At 39.6% G+C, this 21,295-nt stretch overlaps 1 pseudogene; it reads left to right on the top strand.

Moving 5' to 3' along the window:
• Positions 1–16,120: 16,120 nt before the first annotated feature.
• On the top strand, positions 16,121–17,706 carry LOC101722488 (olfactory receptor 13A1-like; annotated as a pseudogene).
• The last annotated feature ends 3,589 nt before the right edge of the window (positions 17,707–21,295 follow it).

The following is a 21,295-nucleotide window of genomic DNA, read 5'->3' as shown; positions in this document are numbered from 1 at the left end:
ATTTCCTCTGTGGCCCATTGGTTTTTCAGAAGTGTGTTGTTCAATTTCCATGTGTTTATGAAATTCTTGGAGTTTTTTTTTGCTATTGATCTTCAATTTCATTGCACTATTATCTGATAATATACTGGGGATAACTTCAATTCCTTTGGATTTACTTAAACATGTTCTATGAGCAAGTATATGGTCTATTTTGGGAAATGATCTATGTGCAGCTGAACAGAATGTGTATTATGATTTTGTGGGTGGAACACTCTGTAAACATCTGATAACTTCATTTCTCCAAGTCTTTGATTGAGTTTTATTATTTCATTGTTTATTTTTTTTCTAGTTGACCCATTTATGACAGTGGGGTGTTGAGGATCCCCACTTCTATTGTATTAGTGCTTATGTCATTTTCCATATCTGTTACTATTTGTTTTATATAGTTGGGTGCACTAGTGTTTGGTGCATATATATTTATGATTATCATCTCTTCCTCTTGGATTGTTCCTTTCACAAGGATGTAGCATCCTTCATTGTCTCAATCAATGTTCGTTTCAAATCCACTTGATCTGCAAAGAGGATAGCTAGTACTTCATTTTTTCAGGTTCCTGTCACATTGAGTATTGTTTTCTACCCTTTAACTTTGAGTCTATGAGTTTCTTTTTTAATTAAGTGTGTTTCTTGTAAGCAGCATATTGTTGGATCTTGCTTCTTGACCCTTTCTGCCACTCTATTTCTTTTGATTGGAAAATTGAGACCATTAACATTCATGCTTATAACTGATGTGTATTGACTTACCCTCATCAGGACTTTTCTTTTTGTTGGATTCTCCTCCTTTGCATGTAGCTTTTGTGTGTGTGTGTGTGTGTGTGTGTGTGTGTGTGTGTGTGTGTGTGTGCCTGATGGATTCATTCTTCTGGGCTTCCTGGGGTTGTGATACTCATTGTCTTTTTCTAGGATATTGTTTAAAATTTTTGGAGTGCTGGTTTGGTATTCATGATGTTCCTAAGGTGCTGTTTGTCATAAAAGTATCCCATTTCTCCATCAATTTTAAAATACAGTTTTGCAGGGTACATCAATCTAGGTTGGAGGCTTTTTTCCTTTAGGGCTTGAAGTACATCACTCCAAGCTCTTCTTGCCTTGAGGGTTTGCATTGAGAAGTCTGCTCTGATTCTGATGGGCTTTCCTTTGTATGTGATTTGTTTCTTTTCTCTAACTGCTTGTAGAATTTGTTCTTCTGTTGGGTTTTTGGAATCTTAACTATTATATACTCATGTGCTGTTTTTTTTTATCATGGCTATTTGGATTCCTGTATGCCTCACTTATCTGTATGTCAAGTTCCTTTTCCCTATGTGGGAAGTTGCCTGCCATTACTTCTGTGAAGAGTTTTTTATATCATCTGCACTCTCTCCTGTTTCTTCATTGACTCTGATCAGTCTTACATTATTCTTCTTTGGATCATCTAGAAATTGCTGGATTGATTTCTCATGGTTCCTTACAATTTTTAAGACTTTTTTCTTTTCCTGTTCACTAATTGCAATCCTATACACTCTATCTGAAATTCTGTCCTCACACTCACTCATCCTGCTGCGTAAACTTTCAGTGGAGATTTTAATCTCCTGGAAATCTGTTTGGATCTGTTTTATGGATTCCATTTGTCTCCTATTTTGGGATACCATCCTGTCCCTCAGCTCCTCAATTTTTTTATGTTTCCTCTCTAGATTTATTAATGATGTCTTGCACTATGGGCTCAATTTCTGCTGTTATCTGAAAAACTTTTTCTGATTAAATTTTTTCCAGATCCTCTTTCATTGCCTGTTCAGTGAGTCCATGTTGTTGAGTATCACATTGTTCCACCTTGTTTCCCTTTGGGGTGGCCTTAGTCTGATTTTGAGATTTATTTACTTTTCTTCTCATTTCAACAGATGCAGCCTTCTTTGTCTTTGTTGAGGCAACTTTTTGTTCACTCAGTGGTCTTGAATTCTTAGCCAGCCACTGAGCAGCCTTTTCTCTGCTGCTCACCAGTGTACCAATTCCTGTGTTCAGAATGGTTGCCTGCTAGGGGCCTGGGCACCCCAGACCCTGGTGTCTGAGCAGGCTTCTGACTAGGGATTCCATGCACTTACCTATGGTATTGGGTGAGTCTCTGGCTGATGCTTGTGCATCTGTTCAGCTCTTTCCTGGGAAGCCCTTTGGCTTGGACCTGTTTGCCCAGGCCACTTGGGTCAGGGCAGAGTTCTGGCTGGGATCTACCTGCAGCTGCACTAGTCTGGCCCACACCGTTGCTAGCTAGGATCTGCATGCATTTACTGATGGTATGGGGTGGGCCTCTGGCTGATGTTTGTGCACTTCTGCAGCTCTTTCTGGGCAACCCTTTGGCTTGGACTTGTGTGCCCAGGCCACTCTGCTTTGTTACTTCTGTTATCACTTCAGTGTCCTGGTGTGTGACTTTCAGATTGTTCCTCCTCATTGCCCCTGGAGTTTGCCTTTGATGAGTTAAAAGTCTTTTGGAGGTGCATCTTATTTAAGTATCTTCTCATTTGCTATTTTTTTAAGTGGGTTATATATCCGGGTTGATCCTTGTAAATTGATGAGTACCTTTGTTGCCAGTATTCAGAATGCTTAGTAAATAACTACTTCTCAGAAGTGTCTTTCAGGTGTAGCTGGCTTTGGGTTTTGAGTCTGTTACAAGATCTGACCTCTTCAATTTATTGAGGATGAGAAGCTTCTGCCTACTTGGCAAAGCTGCCAGTTCTTTAGCACTAGCCTATACATTTTTTTTATTAAGACCCTTAGGCAATGTCATTCTTGGTATACCAGGAGGAACAACTGATTAGCAGAATTATGTCATTTTGGCTAAAGTAGTACAATCAACAATAACAATAGCATCAATAAATATAGCCTAGAAAATGAAAAACTATGATAATTACTAATTTTCTACCTTTAACTGTGTGAAACAGATGTGTGGTTATATAATGAAATCTAGACAGAACCCAAAAATTTCATACAATGAATAAGTCCATAATATGATGATTTTTACCCTTAGGGGAAGAGATTTAAAAAGGGTTGGTGGGAGAAAACAAAAATAGAAGAAGAGGAGATGAGAAGCAAGGCTGGAGGACAAACTTTAGGAAACTGGTGAAAGAGACAGTTGGGAAATAGAAAAGGAAAAGATGCAAACAAGAACAGAACAACATCAACAACAACAAACTTGAAATCATGTTCAAACCATCAAGAAACAAAAACAAGAACCCAAAAGGGTGGGAAAAAAGAAAAACAAGAAAAAGGAAAGAAAAAAAAATGTACAGTTTAAAGTGTGTCTCTGCTGTCACTGGTAGGCAACACAGGCAAACAGAGTCCAGAGCCAAATTGATTAATCCCAGCAAACCAACAACAGCTTCATGGTGGGGTAGTGGATAATCCCAGCCAGCTTGCCACTTTAGTTCCTCTGAAGTTCAGGCCAGTTTCTAGCTATGAGGCTAGATCCAGATTCCTTGAGTCTACAACAGTATGTATCTCCTGACAGCTCAAACTCCACTGACCTCCTGCCAATTTGAACTCAGCACCCATACTGAGGTACCTGGAGCCACTAGATGGAGTCCGCTCAAAGCTTTTATGGGTTCCAAGCTCAGTTGGCCCCTCTCCAAGATTGCTACCTGACAATGACCTTCTTCTAGGTGATGTCTAAACACGGATAAATCACCAGCTGCCACAGTCCAGTGCATCCAGTATTGTGTTCCACTGGTATGTTTCTCTGTGGAGGCCTCTGAGGTTGCCAGTAATCACTGTGCATCTGCAGGTTTGGCCCATGGTCCCCTCACTAAGTGTCCAGACTCTGGGAGAGAGCACTGCTTTCTACCTCCCTTCTCTTCATTAAAGTCTGTTTCTTCACTCTCCCCTTGATCTTCAATTCTCGCCTCAGATACTTCTTGGGTTCCAAGGACCCACTTCCCTCTTTCTCCTCTTTGTACTGCTAAAATCCAGGACAAAACACCAAATCTTGGAGAGGTTCTTTCACTTCTTCTCACCACTCCACCATCTTCCTGGAAGTCCTCGATTGCTTCTTTCTTAACATCTAGGTTTTGATCCATTTTGATGTTATCTTGGTGTGTAGTGGGACATACAGGTCAAGATTCAGTCTTTTGCTTACACTTGATCAATTTTCCCAGTACCATTTTTGAAAGAAGCCAACTTTCCTCCACCGTATGTGTTTGGCCACTTTGTCAAAGATCAGAGTTGGTTGGATGAGCCTGGGGTGTCTTCTCCATTTTCTATTCTGTCCCATTGATCCACATGTCTTCTTTTGTGTCAATACAATGCTGTTTTTAATCATTATATATTTGAGGTATAACTTGAAATCCAAGATTGTAATGCCTCCTGCTTGGCCCAAGGATTTCCTTTGCTGTTCTGAGTCTCTTCTGGTTCTATATACATTTCAAAATATTTTTCTAGTTCTGTGAAGAATGATGTTGATTGGGATTGCATTAAGTTTATGTATCAGTTTTGATTGAATCATCATTTTGACAACATTAATTCTTCCAATTCAGAAATAGGAGATGTCTTTCCGGTTTTCTGGTGTCTTCTTTGATTTCCTTTTTCAGAGTATTATAGTTTTCATTGTAGAGTTCTTTCACTTCCTAGGCTAATATCTATGTATTCTATTTTTTTGAAATTCTGTCAGGGAAAGGATTAAAGTAATGAGTCATCTGGATGGGCATTTTCACTGAAATAACCTTGGCTACAAGTCTTTCTGGAGGGAGGCTAACTATCTCCTGAGAAAAGAGTGTATAGTTATAACTGTTCACACCAGAAGGAATGATCACTCCTAGAGCCTAGTTATGCATGGGAATGGTCCTTCCAGCCAAACAGGGCTGTCTAAATTCGGTACTTAGGGAACTAAGAAACTGGATATGGTACAGCATTTTCTCTCGTGTCTGCTAAAGGATCCATCTCATGCAGGATGCTTCCCAACAAGCTTACCCTTCATGTTTGATGCTGTCCCTTGCCTCATTGTGTGGTAATATATTATTTGACTATGTTCATATCTGCTAAACTTTTATAATAAACTTACTTTCATATTTTTAAAGTCAATTGTGTAGCTTATCTCTCTCTGTGCAAATCTGAACCTCGTATTTCTGTGACCACATGTGTGTGACTCCTTGCTGTCACAACCTCTTGTGAAGGGTATTATTTTCTTGATTTCATTCTCAGTCTGTTCATTGTTGATATACAGGAACACTAGAAATTTTTGTGTTATGATTTTTTATGCTGCTTCTTTGTTGAATTTATTTATTAGCTCTAGAAATTTTTGATGGAAATGTACAAGATCATGTCATCTGTGAATAACAGTTTGACTTCATTCTTTTCTATCAATATCCCTTTTATTTCCTCCTCTTGTCTGACTGCTCTGGCTAAAGTTTTGAGTACTATATTGCACAGGAGTGGTAGGAATGGACAACCTTGTCTTGTTTCTGATTTTTAGGGAAAAGATTTCAGGTTTTCCCCATGTGGTGTGATGTTGGCAGTTGGCTTGTGGGCTAAATGGCTTTTATCAGGTTAAGATAAGTTTCTTCTATGCCCATCTCTTCTCAAAGTTTTTAATCATAAATGGATATTGGGCTTTGCCAATGTCTTTTTCTGCCTGTAGTAGATGAACATGTGATTTTTTGTCCCTGCTTCTGCCTATGTGATATATTACATTTATTGATTACCAAATGTTAAACCATCTCTGCATTCCACAGATGAGAAAACCAACTTGGCCATGAATTAAGATCCTTTTAATGATTTATCACACACTGTTTATGGTATGTTGTTGAGGACTTCTGCATCTATGTTCATTAAAGACATCGTGTTGTAATTTTCACTTTTAAGTCCTTTTTTAGCTTTTGTATCAGGGTAATACTATGTTCCAGCAATAAATTTGCCAGCACTTCTTTGCTTTCAATTACGTTAAACAGTTTGAGAAGCACTGGTGTTGGATTATCCCCGAAGTTCTTGTAGAATTCATCAGTGAATCCATCAAGTTTAGGGCTTTTCTTAGTTGATAGGTTTTTCCTTACTGCCTCGAGTCCATTTCCTGTTTTTAGAATATTTACAGTTTTTAGGTCTTATTGGTTTAGTTCTGGTAATTCATATGCATTGAGAAATATGTCCATTTCTTCCAGATTTTGCAATTTATTTTAGTACAGATTTTCAAAGTAGTTACATATTTTGCATTAAGTTCTTTTATTGGTACATTGTAGGTATACAACACAATTACATTTCTCATTGGGAATTGTACCTTTACATAATGCATCTTGGTTCTTATTTTTTTCCCATTCCTAGCCCTCCCTTCACCCCCTCCATCCTTCCCTATTTACAAAGACTTTATTTCCATTTTTTCCATTTCTCATCATTTTTCCTTTCCCTTCTTTCCTTTCCCCTGTGCCTCCCACCACCCCTACCCCTTTGGACCTTTTATTCCTATTTTACATTATCAATTATTCATTCTAATAATTGGTACGTTGTAAGTATGCAATATAATGACTTTCATCATTGGAAATTTGCACCTTTACATAGTCTCTCTTGGTTCTTATTTTTCACCCTTGCCCAGCCCTCCCTTCAACCCCTCCAGTCCTCCCTATTTACAAAGATTTTGTTCCTATTTTTCCATTTTCTCATATTAATCCCATTCCCTTCTATCCTTTCCCTTGCCCTCCCACTTCCTTCCCCTTTGTCCCTTTTCTTCCTATTTCACATTACCTATTATACATTTTGTCCTTATTTATACTTTCACTTTCTCACACCAGAGAAACTATTTGGTATTTAAACGTGTGTCCTATTTATTTCACTTGAGTATTGCTTCAATGTGCATCCACTTAGCTATAAATGTCTCTAATTTCTCATTTTTCATGGCTGAGTAGTACTCCATTTTATTAAAAAACCACATTTTCTTTATCCAGTCTCCAGTTGATGGGCATTTGAGCTGTTTCCAAGTTTTAGCTATCACAAACTGCACTGCTATGAACATGGGTGCACATATATCACTGTGGTATGATTCTTTTAATTCTTTGGGGAAGATTCCCAGCAGTGTATTCCCCACAGCAGGGTCAAATGGGACTTTCAGTCCTAGTTCTTTGAGGTATCTCCATACTGATTTCCACAGTGGTTGCACCAGTCTACACTCCCACCAGCAGTGGAGCAGGGTTCCTCTTTCCCCATAGCCCCAACAGCATTTCTTATTGGTTGATTTCATGATAGCAGCCATTCTTTCTGGAGTGAAGTGGAATCAGCCTTGTTTTCATTTGCATCTCTCGAATGACCAGTGATGTTGAACATTTTTTCATGTATTTCTTTGCTATTTCTACTTCTTTGTCTGAGAAATGTCTGTTCATTTCAGATGCCCATTTTTGGATTGGGTCTTTAAATCTGGAAGGTCTGATTTTTTGAAGTTCTTTATAGATTCAAGATAGTAGACCTTTGTCTGGGGAAGAGCAGGTGAAGATTTTTTCCCACATTGTGGGTTGTCTCTTCACACTGCTGGTGGTTTCTCTTGCTGTGCAGAAGCCTTTTAATAAGAAGAGATCCCACTTTTTGATTGTTTGTGGTAGTTCACAGGCAACTGAGGTTTTGTTCCTAAAATCTTTTCCTACACCGATGTCTTCAAGGGTTCTACCTAACATCTGTTCCAACTGGTTCAGAGTTTCTATTTTAATATTGAGATCTTTAATCCATTTTGATTTTAGTTTAGTGCATGGTGAGAGATACAGGTCTAGTTTTAATCTTTGGCAAGTTGAAGCCCATTTGTCCAGCACCATTTATTAAAGAGGCTATCTTTCCTCCAGTGAAGGTGTTTGGCTCCTTTGTCAAAGGTGAGATGGCTGAGTGTGTCTGACATTGTTTCTGCATCTTCTAATCTGTTCCACTGGTCCTCAAGCATGTTTCTTTGCCAGTACCATGCTGTTTTTATCACAGTAGCTTTGTAGTATAGTTGCAGGTTGGGGATTGTGATACCCCCTGCCATGTCTCTGTTACCTAGAATTGCTTTTGCTATTCTGGGTCTCTTCTTGTTCCAAATGAATTTTTGGATTGTCTTCTCGAGGTCTATGAAGTATGCTGGTGAGATCTCAATTGGAATTGCATTCAATCTATATAGCAGTTTTGGAAGTATGGCCATTTTCACTATATTAATCCTTCCTACCCAGGAGCAGGGGATGTCTGTCCATTTTCTGATATCATCTTCAATCTCTCTTTTCAGAGTGCCATAGTTTTCAGAGAAGAGGTCTTTGATTTCTTTCGTTAGGATGATTCCTAGGTATTTCAGTTTTTTGGATGCTATTGTGAAAGGAATTATTTGCCCTATTTCTCTCTCAGTGAGTCTGTCATTGGTGTAGAGGAAAGCTATTGATGTTTGTGTGTTGACCTTGTAACCAGCTACTTGACTGAATTTGGTTATTAAGTCTAGAAGACTTTTGGTGGAATTCTTGGGGTCTTCTATATACAGTATCATGTCATCTGCAAATAATGACAATTTGACTTCTTCATTACCTATCTTTATTCCTTTCATTTCTTTCTCTTGTCTAATTGCCATGGCTAATGTTTCCAGAACTATATTGAACAAGAGTGGTGACAGTGGACATCCTTGTCTTGTTCCTGATTTGAGTGTGAAGGATTTCAGTGTTTGACCATTTAGTATGATATTGGCTGTTGGGTTTTCATAGATGGCTTCTATCAGTTTGAGGTAGAGACCATCTATTCCAATTTTTTGTAAGGTTTTTATCATAAATGCATGTTGGATTTTGTCAAATGCTTTTTCTGCATCTATGGAGATAATCATATGGTTTTTGTCCTTGGCTCTATTGATACAGTGTATTACATTAATTGATTTTCATATATTGAACCATCCCTGCATCCCTTGGATGAATCCCACTTGATCAGGGTGTATGATCTTCTTGATGATCTTCTGCATTCTGTTTGCCAGTATCTTATTAAGGATTTTTGCATCTATGTTCATTAGTGAGATTGGCCTATAGTTCTCTTTTTCGGTTGGGTCTTTCTCTGCTTTGGGGATCAAGGTGATGCTTGCTTCCAGGAATGAATTTGGGAGTATTGCTTCCCTTTCAATTTCATTGAAGAGTTTAAACAGTAGTGGCAGCAGTTCCTCCCTAAATGTCTTGTAGAATTCAGCAGTGAAGCCGTTAGGGCCTGGGCTTTTCTTAGGTGATAAGTTTTTAATTATATTTTCAATTTCATTGGTTGATATTGGGTTGTTCAGAATTTTTAGGTCTTCTTCATTCAATTTTGGTAATTCATATGTGTCTAGGAATCTGTCCATTTCTTCTGTGTTGTCCATCTTATTGGCATATAGGTTCTCAAAGTAGGTATTGATGATCCTCTGGATTTCTGCTGGGTCTGTTGTCATTTCACCCTTTTCATTCCTAATTTCATGGATTTGGGCCTTTTCTTTCCTTTTTCTGACAAGGTTGACTAAAGGTTTGTCAATTTTGTTGATTCTTTCAAAGAACCAACTCTTGGCTTCATTAATTTTTTGTATCATTCTCTTAGTCTCCATTGCATTGATTTCTCCTCTGATCTTTATAATTTCCTTCCTTGTATGAGCTTTGAGTTTGTCCTGCTCTTCTCTTTTTAGAAGCTTGAGGTTCAGCCTCAGGTTTTTTAATTGGGCTCGCTCTGTTTTCCTAATATGATTACTCACTGCTACAAATTTCCCTCATAAGACTGCTTTCATTGTGTCCCATAGATTCTAATATGTTGTATTGTCATTGTCATTTAATTGAAAGAACTGTCTGATTTCTTCTTTAATTTCCTCTGTGACCCATTGGTTATTCAGAAGTGTGTTGTTCAATTTCCACGTGTTTATGAAATTTTTTGAGTTTCTTTTGCTATGGATCTCCAATTTCATCGCACTATGGTCTGATAATATACAGGGGATAACTTCAATTCCTTTGCACTTACTTAAACATGTTCTATGTGTGAATATGTGGTCTATTTTGGAGAATGACCCATGTGCAGCTGAGAAGAATGTGTATTCTGATTTTGTGGGTGGAAGACTCTGTAAACATCTGTTAAGTTCATTTGTTCAAGAGTTCGATTGAGTTCTAGTATTTCATTACTTATTTTTAGTCTAGTTGATCTATCTATTTGTGCCAGTGGGGTGTTGAGGTCCCCCACTACAATTGTATTAGTGCATATATGACTTTTCATGCCCGTTAGTATTTGTTTTATATAGTTGGGTGCACTAGTGTTTGGTGCATAGATATTTATGATTGTCATCTCTTCCTCTTGGATTGTTCCCTTTACAAGGATGTAGTGTCCTTCTTCATCTCTCTTAATCAGTGTTGGTTTGAAATCTACTTGATCTGCCAAGAGGTTAGCTACTCTGGCTTTTTTTTCAGGTTCCTGTCCCATGCAGTATTGTTTTCCACCCTTTAACTTTCAGTCTATGAGTTTCCTTTTGAATTAAATGTGTTTCTTGTGTGCAGCACATTGTTGGATTTTGCTTCTTGACCCATTCTGCCAGTCTATTTCTTTTGATTGGTGATGAATTGAGATCATTAACGTTGATGGTTATAACCGAAACGTATTGATTTGTCATTGCCATGACTTTTTCTTTTTGTTGAGTTCTCCCCCTTTACATTTAATTTCTTGTCATGCCAGATTGGTTCATTCTGCTTTGATTCCTGGGGTTGTGATCCTCAATGTCTGCTCCTAGGATATTGTGTAAAATTCTTTGGAGTGCTGGTTTGGTATTCACGAAGTTCCTAAGGTGCTCTTTGTCATGAAAGTATCTTATTTCTCCATCCATTTTGAAAGATAGTTTTGCAGGGTCCATCAATCTGGGTTGGAGCCTGTTTTCTTTTAGGGCTTGGAATGTGTCACTCCAAGCTCTTCTTGCCTTGATGGTTTGTGTTGAGAAGTCTGCTGTGATTCTGATGGGCTTTCCTTTGTATGTGATTTGTTTCTTTTCTCTGACTGCTTGGAGAACTTTGTTCTTCTGTTGTGTTTCTGGAATCTTAACAATTATATGCCTATGTGTAGATTTTTTTGATCAAGGCTATTTGGAGTCCTATATGCCTCACTTATCTGTATGTCAAGCTCTTTTCTCCTGCTTGGAAAGTTTTCTGCTATTATTTCTGTGAAGAAATTTTTTATATCGTCTGCACTCTCTCCTGTTTCTTCATTGAGCCCAATCAGTCTTATGTTATTCTTCTTTGCATCATCTAGCAGCTGCTGAATTGATTTCTCATGTTCCCTTATAATTTTGAAGCAATTTTTCTTTTCCTGGTCACTAATTGCAATCTTATCTTCTCTATCTGAAATTCTGTCCTCACATGGGCTCATTCTGCTGTGTAGACTTTCAATGGAGTTTTTCATGTCCTGGAAATCTATTTGCATGTGTTTTATGGATTCCATTTGTTTCTTATGTTGGGATTCCATCATGTTCCTCAGCTCCTCTCTAGATTTATTAATGATGTCTTCCACTAAGGGCACAATTTCTCCTGTTATCTGAGAAATTATTTCTGATTTCATTTTTTCCAGATCCCCTCTTGTTGCCAGTTCAGTGGGTCCAGGTGTTTTAGTATCAGAGTATTCCATCTCATTTCCCTTTGGGGTTGCTGAGGTGATCTGGAAGTCTGGTTTTGAGATTTATTCATGTGTTTTCTCATTTCAACTGGGGCGGGGGACTGTCAGCACCTGCAGGGATTATGTCCTCTGAAGTGGGTGAGGTGGGACACGGGCCGGGAGCAGCAGTAGGGGTGGTGACCCGAAAGCCCTTTCCTGTGGGCTGGGAGCAGCGGGAGGGATGGTGACTGGGAAGCCCCTTCCTCTGGACCAGGAGCAGTGGGACGATGGCTCAGAAGCCCCTACCTCTGGGCCAAGAACAGTGGGACTCAGTACCTTGGTCTGGTGTTCTGGTGTCCTCTGTGCCTTTGTAATGTGGAATCAGGTGGCTGCCTGTCTGCAGTGGGGTAATTCGGTGTCTTCCGCATGACTCAGTACCTCGGTAGGGCGTACCCAGACCTGCCTGTTTGCAGCAGACTGACTCAGCATGTTCCGTGGGACTGGGGACCTCGGTAGGGTGTGGGCAGACTTGCCTGTCTGCAGCGGGGTGATTCGGCATCCTCCTCTTGACTCCCAAAGTAGTTACTTTTAATTCTTTGAATTTCCAAACTTTTCATTGTGAATTCACATTTATATTTCTATTGTATTAATATGTGTTTCTTTCTTTCTTTCTCTTACTAATTTTGGCTAAGGATTTGTCTATTTTGTTTATTCTTTTGACGAACAAGTTCTTTGATTCATTAATTCTTTGTATTTTTGTAAACCCAATTTTATTAACTTCCACTCTGATGTTTATAACTTTCTTCCTTATACTAGTTTTAGTTTTGAATTGTTCTTGTTTTTGTAGAATCTTGAGCATGATAAGTTTATTTCCTTGGGATCAACCTGTTTTTCTGGCATGGGCATTCACAGGTATAAACTTCCTTGATAAAAGGCTTTCATTGTGTCCCATATATTCTTGGATGTTGTACTGCCATTGTTGTTTGATTCTAGGAACTTTCTATTTCTCTTTTATTTCTTTTGTGAGCCATTGACTGTTCAAGTGTACAATATTTAGCTAGTCTATGTCTTTTAATGTACACTTCAGTCCATTTACACCCAAAGAAATTCTTCATAAGTATGGAGATACTATTGCCATTGGGTTACTTATGTTACATAGTCTTTGTTTGCCTTTCTTCAAATGTTGCTGTCATTTTGTGGGGGGTTTTTGCTAGCTGTATGCTTTGATTTCTTTTCTCAGTCATTTGTGTTTCTAGTGGAGGTATCTTTTTGGGGGATTATCATGACATAGAAAATAATTTATTGTTATGTTATCCTAATTTAAATTAGTAAAGCCATAATGAGAGCGCACAGATTCTATACTTTTAACTATCCCCCATGTTTTTTGGTATTGATGTTACATTTTACATCTATTTATATTGTATATCAATTTATAAATAGCCAATGTACAGTTATTTTTAATTCATTTCTCATAATTTTATACTTGTGCTAATTCTTATAATGTGAACTTTTACAATATGAGAGTATTTTGAATGTGACTAAATATTTACCTTTAGTGACTTTTAAATTTTCATATATTTTCATGTAATCTTTTAGCTCCCTTTAATTTCAATTTGATGAACTTATTATAGCTTTTCCTGTAAGACTAGTCTTGTGTTGACTAACTCCTTCATCTTTTGTCTTGCAATGTTATCATCTCTTCTTCATTTCTGCAGGACAATTTTGCCATATATATTGTTCTTGGTTAACATTTTTTCTCTAAACACTTTGAAGAAATCATGTCAAACACTTATGGATTGCAATATGTTATAGTTTAGTTGTAGAATGTCTCCCAAAGGCTTCATGGTTTTAGAGATGGGCCTTTTAAAAGGTCTTTGGATCATAAGGACACTACTAATCAATGGATTAGTCCACAGATAAGTTCAGAACTAAATGTGCTGTTAGGAGATGAGGCTCTGTTGGAGGTGGGTCACTGGGGTGTTACCTGGATAGATATATCTCATTCTGGATCCTTCCCTTCTCTCTCCACTTCATAGTCACCATAATATGAGCAGCTTTTCCTCCACCATGCCCTTCTGCTGTGCTCTGTTTGCCTGAGAGCCAACCAACCACAGACAGTAGTCTTGAACAAAATAAAGTTCTTGCTAGGCATAGTAATACCATCACTTGGGAGGCTGAGGCAGGAGGATCACTGTGAGTTCAAAGCCAGCCTGGGCTACATAGTGAGTACAAGACCAGCCTGAACCACATAGTGAGATGCTGTCTCAAAAAAAAAAAAACCTTCTCTTTCTTTATCTTGTGGGTGTCAGGTATTGTGTCTCAGTGATTAGAAAGTGATTAAGGTATAAGATTTCTGCTGAGAAAGTTGCAGTTAGCCTTATGTGTCATCCCTTACATGTGATAGTTTTCTTATTTTATCCTGCTTTCAAGTTTCTCTGTCTTTCACTTTTGACAATTTATCATGTGTTTCAAATTATCCTTTTTAATTTGATTTTACATGGAGTCCTTTAAGTTTCTCAAATCTGTGTGTCCATATCCTTCCTAAGATTGGAAAAGTTTTGAGACAATATTTCTTGATATAGTTTTTTGCCCTTTTCTCTCTTCCTCTTCTCCTTCTTGTTCTTTAATTAGTAAATCCATACTTTTTAAGGTGTCCAATAGGTCCCTTATGTTCTCTTCACTCATTTCAACCTCTTTACTTTTTGATACTCTAGTTTATTAATTTCAAATGATTTAACTTCAAGTTCACTAAGTCCCCTGCTTAATTTGGTCTACTGTTGAAGATTTCTGTTTAATTTTTCAGTTGTGTCATTATTTTCTTCAGCTCTAGGACTTTTGTTTGGCTCTTTTATGTGAGTTCTAATAATATTTTTCTCCATACTTTGATATTTAATTGTTTTAAATTTTATTTCTATGTTTTCTTCGTCCATTTACTTTGCTCTTGTCGGAGACTGACTTATTGATTATGCCCAAAGCTGACTGTAAGCAGTACAGGCTATAAATTGTTAACCCCATGATTGGCTTGTTTTGAGAAGGGATTCTGGCCAAAGTCTATGTACTGAGGTTAGAGTGACTCTTACCCAAATTCCATTCACACAATTAAAACCTTCTTTACTAAAAAGACAAGATTAATTATTAGCCACAACCTATATTTTCTCTGTGCTGTTGCTAATTCAAGAACATTTTGTCTCTTCCTTTACAAGCTTGTCTGCATCAGCAATGTATCCATAGCAACTGCAGGTAGTCCCTCCATGTAGCTCCTTTCCCTCAATCTAACTATCATGTCAGGGCCTTTGCTTGTTCAGCCATGGTTGCATGAGGATTGGTCATCCTAGGTCCCCATTTCTCTGTCTCATTAATTCTGTCTTTGAGTTTTTCTTTTAACTTTCCATTGTATCACTCAGCAGGAGATTGGAACTCACTGTGGAGAGCTCCAGTATGCTTTAACAAAATAAATAACATTAGGTACTTTATGGGCAGCAAAAATTTATTCTTTACAGTTCTGGAAGTAGTGAAATCCAAATTAAAGAATCAACAGGTTTCATGCATGATGAGAGTAAGCTTTCTATATGCTTTTTAGATGATGCTCATTAGCATTGGTTCCTCAAGTAGTGGAAAGGTAAAAGGAAAAAGGGACAAATTCTGTGTTATTGCATGGCAGAAGAGATGGAAGAAAAAGATGATAACCTTTTGTAATCTTGGACTTATTATTATAAGGACACTAGTCCCACACAATAGAGTAAAACACTCATGACCTAGTCACTGCTTAAAGTCCTCCATCTTTTAACATGATCACATTGAGTCTTAGGTTCCCACACAAATTTTGGAGAGACTTCCAAAGAAGTTAACTGCTCGTATTTTCTTGTATCACACTGGACTTATTTTAATACACTCATTTTTAATTCCTTTGTAGTCAGTTCATATAGCTCCATTTTGAGGAGAGGGTATTGGAGTTTTATTAGTTCCCTTTAGTGGTGTCATATTTCCACTGTTCTCCTAGTTATGTAGCACTGCATTGGTGTCTTTGAATTTGACACAACCCCTCTTTCCATCTTTATAGGATAATTCTGGCAAGTTAGTCTTCTTAGATCTCTGGGCCTATGGAATTGTTTCCAGAATCATACCTAAATGTGGTGGATCTGAGTCATCCAGCTGCTGGCATAACAGTTGGCAGTACTGTTACCAGGAGCTTAAGAGGACATAAATACTACTTTCTATTGTCTGGCTGGACTACAATAAACAGAATGATAGTTTACACAGATGTGGTAGAATAAAGATTAGCTTCAGATTTCACAGCCAGAAAGCCTGTGATGAGAGGTGTTTATAGATGTGGCTTTCTCTAGAAGGGCTCCCACTGAATCACAGATTAGCTTTCTGGAAAGTTATTGCCAAAGGCCACAGCCAAAAGTAGTTGGAACCAATTCACAAGGTTATTTCAGGGATTGGAGACCAGATCTTCAGATCGGTCACCAGGGTCACAAACATGTTCTCTTGGCAGGTTCCTAAGTGGTCAGACCATCTCCCAGTCTGTAATTGAGGATTGAAGCCAATTTACCGGGCCATCTCAAGATGCACAATGCGACTAACGAACTTCAACCAGTTATCTGTAGGGGCTCTGGTTTTCCAGGCAGCAGATTTGTTCTCAGTCTGAGAGATTGAGAGAGGCCAGGACTAAGATTCAGAGCTATCTGAGGATCCATTATGGGACAAAGTATGGTAAAGGTGGTAAAGGTGCCAAGACACTCAGGCAGGCATGTCTACTGGTGGGAAGTTGGCTTGATAGAAATATTTCCAAACCATGGCAGGGAGGGGGGTGGAACTAAGGTTCAGGTCTGTTTCAAAATATGAAGCAGAAATCATAACAGTAAGCCCAACCCAATAGCACCAGCAGGCAAGTTTTTCAGCAGTTCTCTCTACAGGCAGGATTCCTCCCACACTGCAGCCCAGTGTTCTAGAGCTGATACTCAGGACCCCAAGGGCTCAGCTATGACACAGACGCTAGCCAAAATGTCATGTTGGTAAGTGAAAGACATATTAACAAAAATCACATACACATTTCAGGACCTAAGACACTTTATATACCAATTTGGGGCCTATTTCCATTCTGACAAAAGAGTACATTTTATAATTTCATACTGTATGTAGAAACTGGGGCCTGAAGCGACCTCTGTTCTCTTGTCAGAGACTTGAAAACAGGAGTGGGACCTGGGGTTGCTCCATCTTGATAGTGATCCCCTATCAGACACTTGTGACAGAGCTCACACCGCAAGGGTTCGAAAAGCACCCTGGGTTGTGTCTACTCCTGCTTGGCTCCTTCCTTTTGCTCTAACTCTGGCACTCATGGGCAATGCTATGATCATTACTTTAATCAGCTTCTGTGCTGGCCTCCACAGCTCTATATACATTTTTCTGGCCAGCATGGACATTGTCTGCACCTCCTCTGTGTTGCCCAAGGTGTTATAAAGCACCATTTCCTTCCAGGGATGCATGGTCCAGCTCTTCTTCCTTATCTGGTCTGCATCCTCTGAGCTACTGCTGCTCATGGTCATGGGCTATGATCACTATGTAGCCATCTGTTTTCCTCTGCACTACAACTCCAAGATGAACCCACACTTGTGTGGGGCTCTGGCTATCTGGGAGGGGGATGCTCTGTGCCCTGAATACTTCTGATTACACTGGTCTGGTGACAAGCTGATTTTTTGTGGCCCCAAAGTCATCACTCACTTTTTCTGTGACATTCCTTTTCTTCTGCTCTCTTGCAGCCCCAACTGCATGAGCGTCATCATAACGCTCCTGACCCATACCTTCTATGGATGCCTCAACTTCCTGCTCATCTTGCTGTCCTATGGCTACATCATCTCCAGGATCCTGTGCATGCATTCAGCTGAAGGCCTTCTGTACCTGCTCTTCTCACCTCCTCATGGTCTCTGTGTTCTGCGCATCTGTGTTCTGTGCCTACATGCCACTGCCTCAAGCAACAGAGCAGAGAGAAATGAAGTGTCTCAAGTGCTATACTCAACCTTGAGCCCTGACCTGAACCCCCTCATCTATACTCTGAGGAACCAGGAGGTGAGGCATGCCCTAGGGGGACTTTTGCCCTTCTTCAGATGTCAGGTGTGGATCTGCAGGCCATTGTGCTACCTGGCCTCCTCTCATACCTGACTTTCTGAGAGCACACTTGTAGAAAACAGGTCTGGCTATCACCATTTTAGCAAAATCACCCCTGGACAAGGAGGCTGGACACCTAGTTTAGGCACTGCTGCGAGTTGTTTTAGTTGGACCGTGGAGATCTTCTTCACCCACTGCCCAATCCACAGAACTAACCAGGCAGGTCATGGTGGGGACTCTCCTTCCATTCAGGGGGAAACATGGCTGTTATCCTTGTGATTCCGGTCAGCCTGGGTGTTCTTGAGAGGCCCATTTCTTCCTTTGCTTGAGACTGACAAGATCAATGACTAAGGAAAGAGAAGGTTGATCCTCCTTGGAGTGGTCCCGGGATCCAGTTTCACTCTCTCCTCCCTGACACGACCCTGATTGTGTTCCTACACATAAAATCCACCTGTCTTGTATCTTCAGGGATTCCTTCACTAGAAATGGCACCTGAGTGGCTTCTCCAGGAAAAGTTGATGTTCCAGGAAGATGAAGCTGCTCGCTCTGGCTGGGATCCCCCAGAATCTACAAGGATAGCTGCTACATCATATCACCTTGTAGGGAACAGGGGAAGGGGATGTTACCAGAACCTCTGCAGTAAGTCCTAGTCTCCTGTGAGCCATGGCAGCACATGGCGAATTACAGGAAAGGTAGACAAATGAGACTGAGAAGAAGCTGAGCTTTGGGTCTGATCAGTGCTGCTCTAGGTGGCAAAGACAAGAAGCCCTAGCTTGCAGCACCTTTTATTTAGTCCACCCAAAGAAACAAATGTAACAAATGAATAATGTAGATTTCAGTATCATATTGGGATGAACAAGGTGTAACAAAAGACTGGGTAGGGGCAGCGGAAATCTAAGAACAATGAGGAACTATGCAGATGAAGATTTAGTTCCTCCCAGGAACTACACAGATGAAGATTTGGTTCCTCCCAGGGCGTCTCCCACAGGCGTGGTCTTGTCCTGGAGGATTACAGCATCATGGGATCATTGAGATCTCCCCTGTGACCTGAGGCCAAAATGGAAGTATGTCTTGGAGTGTTATTGCTGGCCTGTAGGCAGGAGAACTAGGCCTACTCAAATGATTTTTCCCTAGAATTATGTAGCATTGCTCCCAACATCACCTGATCTTCCTCACAAAGCATCTACCTACCTGAGTAACTGTTAATTATTTTGCACTGTAAACCAATCTCTTATGTAGATTAGATATCATTGAATTTTTAAATAATTATTATAATAATTATTTACAAGAATTATTTAATTAAAAAACAAATGCATTAGTTGTGTTTAACTGATCAATTAGCAATAAAAACACTAAGGTATTTTATGTGTAAAAGTCAAATTTACAAAACAGAGAATAAATTTAAACATTTTTGAAACATTCATGGCTGAAAACTTGGCTTGACACTATTAAGGAAATATCCATTAAGCTCGTGTGTCACCTAAATCAAATACTCAGCTTAATCTGGTGTCTCTGGCTCAAATATATGAAGTGTTTCTTTTAGTTAATTCATAGAGAAAGCACCAGGTGACATCTGGAATTTTGCTGCACTACTACACTTTTAAGTAGCATTCATGACTTAAATCCAGGATTTGTTGGTATTGAACGTTCATGTACTCCATCAATTAAGCATTAGTTTATGAATAGGAGACCATTTCTGAGTTATTTCTGGGGCTTTGTTGTAAAAAGGTTTCAGTCTTGCTCCCAAGGAGCCCTTGGACCAGTAGAGGGCAGCAGAAACACAGGTAAATGCTCAGAGTACAGTGTCACAGGAGAAAATATTTGCTGCATAGACTAAGAACTAGAGTTCCTGTTTGTGATAGGAAAGTAAGTTTCCATATATTAATGTGGAACACTGTGATGCTGGTCTGGGATAGTTCTGTGTCTCTGTGGTATTTATACACTTTGAGGGGGAATATCAGTTCACAAGAGCAAAGAGAAGAGAAAGGCTGTCCAAGGGACCTGGGTACTTTCCAGTATCCTTGTCCAAAAGGTGACCATTGGGCAATTACTTTGCTTGCAGAACTGGAACCACAATGATGATCATTTGGTAGCTGTGGGTTCTGCAACAACCTGTTGTGTGAGTGAGTAGTCTGTATCCTTTTCAGTGGTGGGAGACCAGGTACAGACACTCTGTGGTTTTGTTTCCTAGGATGAGTACAGAAAGGATTGGTACCAGGATGAGATGAAGGAGGGGTGGGCAGCAATACACAGGGGACCAGGGGCTCACAGTAAGTTTGGAGGCCCTGAGGGCCATGGGAGTACTACCCTTTCTCTATCTTGCTGTCTCCCTGCAGTTTCCATCCGAGACCAAAGCTGTAGATCTCCCAAAATAGTACCTAGCCTGCAGTGAAATCACTGAGGGAAATGATGAGACATGGGAAATTTGGGAAGTGAAGCAGAAGTGCAAGGTTAGCAAATTTAAAAAATCTACTAGAGACAGAAGAGAAGAACTGAGGGCATTGGCCTTAGGAGGAACAGTCACAGGGAGAGGTGCTTTTTATGGGGTCTTCAGGTGTTGAAAGCACAATGGCATAAGGAACCGTGGCATACACAAATGCCTGGATGACACATCCTCCAGTGTCTTATTCCCTTTCTTCTGGTTTAAAGCCTGTTTCATGCCAGGAGCTACTTGACAAGTGTTGCATGTGTTGTTTGTGTGTGTTTTAAAATTGGAGCTTGGTGAGCAGGATCCTTATTTTACTTTCAGACCAATGGAAAGTATGTAGGACCCACTGGATCAAGACTCTGCCTTGTCTATAAAGTTGTACTTACCCACAACAACCCCCCACATTAGCCACACCACTGAGACAGGCACTTGTAACTATGGTTCTGCATAGATGAAAGAAATATCACTTCCCTTGTTTTCCCTTCCACAAGGATACATAGGTTTCTAAGCACACTGACACATTTATAGTAAATGTTTTTATCCTCAATTTCCAGCCTTTGTAAAATGCTTGCTCATGACAAGAGCTAACATTTGATGTTCATTTTCTCTTCAGAAGAGAATGGTTTATATTCTAATGAATAAGTACTTATTCAGGTTTTCAACCACCCTGTGAATGCTTCCAGCCATCTTATCCTCATACTTAGATTTACCCACTACTAGGTGGCCTCTCACACATCCTCCTATTGTATCCCATTGAACCATTCATTTTCACATTCATCCTCTCACCCACCTACCCATTTATTCCTATTCCAACACAGCCATCCACTCGCCCTTTCATTCATCCACTGCCCTTCACACCTATGTACCCAGCCACTCCTCCATCTATGCATTCATCCATCCATCCATCTATCCATCCATTGATCCATATATCCATGCACCTTTCTACCCATACTTCCATCCATCTATCCATCCATCCATCCACCCACCCACCCCCACATCTACCCATCACTTATTTATGAACCCACCCACCTGTCCACCATATACATATCCACCTACCCACCCAACCATATAACCACCCATTCAGTCATGTACACACTTATCTAGTAATCATTCATCCATCATTCATCATCCATCCATCTACCCATGTATTTGTCCACCTGCACATTTACTCATTCAATTTCTACAGAAAATATTGATGGCAATTTTACTGGGATT

This window comes from Heterocephalus glaber, unplaced genomic scaffold (genome assembly GCF_053883595.1).
Source record: "Heterocephalus glaber isolate CG9 unplaced genomic scaffold, H.glaber_assembly_v1.0 deba00001497, whole genome shotgun sequence".
Lineage (NCBI taxonomy): Eukaryota > Metazoa > Chordata > Mammalia > Rodentia > Bathyergidae > Heterocephalus > Heterocephalus glaber.
The sequence above is the reverse complement of the archived record's forward strand: the minus strand, read 5'-3'. Positions and strand labels throughout refer to the sequence as shown.